The sequence below is a fragment of the Elephas maximus genome, chromosome 4 (assembly GCF_024166365.1).
Source record: "Elephas maximus indicus isolate mEleMax1 chromosome 4, mEleMax1 primary haplotype, whole genome shotgun sequence".
Lineage (NCBI taxonomy): Eukaryota > Metazoa > Chordata > Mammalia > Proboscidea > Elephantidae > Elephas > Elephas maximus.
The window spans coordinates 92,848,412-92,852,102 of record NC_064822.1 but is presented as its reverse complement, the minus strand read 5'-3'; the positions used below and the strand labels follow the sequence as shown (position 1 = coordinate 92,852,102).

Here is a 3,691-nt window from a genome sequence, read left to right as displayed (position 1 = left end):
TCGTTCTGTGGTACATAGGGTCAATATGAGTCAGTACCTACACAATGGTACCTAACAACAACAACTTTACCCTGGGTTTTGGAATTCACACAACATTACTATTGCTACATTCTAATGGTCAATGCAAGTCCCAAGGATCCAGCTAAATGTTTGGAGAAATAGGCTACACCTCTTGATGAGAGGTTTCAATCTACCACAACTGACCTTCCAGCCTCTTGTGATCTGGCCCATTACCTCATTTCTTCTATTCTCCTCCACACTCACACTGCTCCAACTAAGCTGACCTCTTCTTTGTTCCTTGTAAAAGTCAGGTATACTTTAGCCTAAGGTAGGTTTCCTCTAAATGGACCATGCTCCTCACATGATGAACTCAATCACTTGCTGTAATTCTTTGTTCGTATGTCCCCTACCCACTGCTGCTAGTCCTAGTGTGCTTCATCATCTCTCATTAGAATCCTCTAACTCCACTCATACCTTTGTGACTAGTGTCTTCATTCAATTTTCATCAATCACACTTTTAAGGGAGTCAAATATTTCTTCCAGGACCCTCAATGATAGAATTCAGCCCTTCCCTACCCTACTTCACCATTAAAACCCTCGCAGCTGCCACTAAAGTCCCTGCCTTTACCAGATCATCCTTCGCCAAGTGTTTTGCTCCATCACTGAACTTTGCAATGACTCAGAGTGGGAGTATCCCCATTAGGATGCCCAGCAGGCAAGATTATACAAGAGAAGGTCTCTTCCTGCTAAAGGGATTTTAAGGTCAGAGAGACTTTGTTTAGATGTATCCTATACACATCCCTCACCCCAAAGACACTTATTACCCAAAGATGGACTATTAAAATTTTAGATTTTGGCTTTCACCAGGATCCCAGCTTGGGGCACCTTTCTTCACCATGGCAGGACACCTGGCTGCCAACTTTGCCTCCTTGCCCCAACAGGGCAGTGGAGGTGAAGGGCCAGTGAGGCAGGGGCCAGAGCCAAGCTGGGCTGACCCTCACACCTGGCTGAGCTTTCAGGGCACCCCAGGTGGGCCAGGAATCAGGCCAGGGATTGAACTGGGCCCTGAGGTGTGGGGCATTCCCCCATGCCCTCTGCTGTAGGAGTTCTGTGGAGGCATGTTATACTGTGGATCTCGGTTTGGTGTGCGGGTGATTCCCTAAGGCTACCCAGAGACCCCTCAACCTGAGGGTGGGGGGTTGGGTTTGAGAGCAAGTCCAAGGGGGTCTCCCCTGAGCCCCAGGCTGCCCCCCACCCCCGGTGCCATGTAGCTGAAGGAGAAGACCAATGACAACCTTGAGGAGTCCCAGGACATCAAAACTCAACAAAAAGACCTCGAGCAATTTGTTAAACTCTTAAAGCAAAAGAGAATGATTCTGGGGTATACCCCTGCCAATGTGGGGCTCATTCTGGGGGTTCATTTTGGGAAGACTTTCAGCCAAACAACCATCTGCCATTTTCAGTCTCTGCAGCTCAGTTTCAAGAACATGTATAAACTTCAGCCCCTGCTACAGAAATGGGTGAAGGAGACTGACAACAACAAAAACCTATAAGAGATATGCAAAATGGAGACCTTCCTGCAGCAGGCCTGAAAGAGAAAGCTGAGGATCATTGAGAACCTAGTGAGAGGCAGCTGGGAGAGCCTGTTCCTGCAGTGCCCAAAACCCTCCCACTGCTGCAGATCAGCCACATCGCCCAGCAGCTCAGGCTCGAGAGAAGGACATGGTGTGATTGTGGTTCTGTAACTGGCGCCAGAAGGGCAAACGATCAAGTGGTGACGACTCCCAACTAGAGGATTTTGAGGCTGCTGAGTCTCCTTTCCCAGGCGGACTAGTGTCTTTTCCTTTGGCACCAGGGCTCCATTTTGTTACCCCAGGCTTTTGGGGCCCTCACTTTACTTGTCTGTACTCCTCCATCCCTTTCTTTGACGGGAAAGCCTTCACCTTTGCCCAGGTCACCCCTCTGGCCTCTCCCATGCATTCAAACTGAGGTGCCTGTCCTTCCCAGGAATGGTAGACAGAGGAAAGGGAAGAAGCTGAGGAAATAGAACCCTAGAGTTTGTACCAAGGCTTTTGGGGTTAAGTTCTCCATTCACTAAGGAAGAAAAGAATTGGGAACACAAACAGTGGGGGCAGGAGATTTGGGGGGTAACTGATTGGAGGGAAGGTGAAGTTCAATGATGCTCTTGATTTTAATCCCCTCATCACTCATCACTTTGTTCTTAAACAAAGAGACCTGGGACATAGTAGGAAAAAAAAATATATATATATATATACCAAAAAACCAACTGCCACTGAGTCGATTCCAACTCGTAGCAACCCTATAGGACAGAGTAGAACTGCCCAATAGAGTTTCCAAGGAGCTCCTGGCAGATTCAAACTGCCGACCTCTTGATTAGCAGCCTTAGCACTTAACCACTACTCCACCAGGGTTTCTATATATGTATATAGAAATAGAGATCTTTGCCTAAGTAAGAAGTATATTTCTATTTTCTTCTTCATATTAAGCATTCCTTTGTGTAAAGTCTACCACCCATCTGTCAGTTTGTTGAATTGTAGTAGCTCGCTGTGATGCTGGAAGCTATGCACTAATATTTTAAATACCAGCAGTGTTGCCCATGGTGGACAGGTTTCAGTGGTGGTTCCAGGCTAAGACAGACTAGGAAAAAGGACCTGGCAGTGTACTTCTGAAAAAATTAGCCAGTGAAAACCTTATGAATAGTAGCAGAACATTGATGTAGTGCCAGAAAATGAGCCAAAGTACGATCTTGAGTATAACCCACCTGAATTTAGAGACCATCTCAAGAATAAATTTGACACTTTGCACTCGAATGACTGAAGACCAGAGGAGTTGTGGAATGACATCAAGGACATCATATGTGAAGAAAGCAATAGGTCATTAAAAAGACAGGAAAGAAAGAAAAGACCAGAATGGAGGTCAAATAGACTCAGAAAGTTGCTCTTGAAAGTAGAGTAGCCAAAGCAAAAGGAAGAAATAATGAAATAAAAGAACTGAACAGAAGACTTCAAAGGGTAGCTCGAGGAGACAAAGCATTACAATGAAATGCGCAAAGACCTGGAGATAAAAAACCAAAGGGGAAGAACATGCTCGACATTTTTCTAACTGAAAGAACTAAGAAAAAACCCAAGCTTCAAGTTGCAATATAGAAGGATTCTACAGCGAAAATATTAAACAACAGGAAGCATTAAAAGCATCAAAAGAAGATGGAAGGAATACACAGAGTCACCAAAAAGAATTGGTCGATGTTCAACCATTTCAGGAGAGAACGTATGATCAGGAGCCAATGGTACTGCAGGAAAAGGTCCAAGCTGCACTGAAGGCATTGGCAAAAAACAAGGCTTCAGGAATTGACAGAATACCAATTGAGATGGTTCAACAAATGGATTCAGCTCTGGAAATGCTCACTGGTCTAAGCCAAGAAATTTGGAAGAAAGCTAACTGGCCAATCGATTGGAAGATATCCATATTTATACCCATTCCAAAGAAAAGTGATGCAAATGAAAGAAGAAATTATTGAGCAATGTCATTAATATCACACGCAAGTAAAATTTGGCTCAAGACAACTCAAAAGCGTTTGCAGGAGTACATCGACAGGAACTGCCAGAAACTCAAGCCGAATTCAGAACAGGATGTGGAACAAGAGATATCATCGCCAATGTCAGATGGATCA

The 3,691-nt window shown here is 44.8% G+C and overlaps 1 pseudogene; it reads left to right on the top strand.

Annotated features, from left to right (window-relative positions):
* The first annotated feature begins 896 nt into the window (after positions 1 to 896).
* On the top strand, positions 897 to 1,989 carry LOC126075303 (POU domain, class 5, transcription factor 1-like; annotated as a pseudogene).
* Positions 1,990 to 3,691: the final 1,702 nt, after the last annotated feature.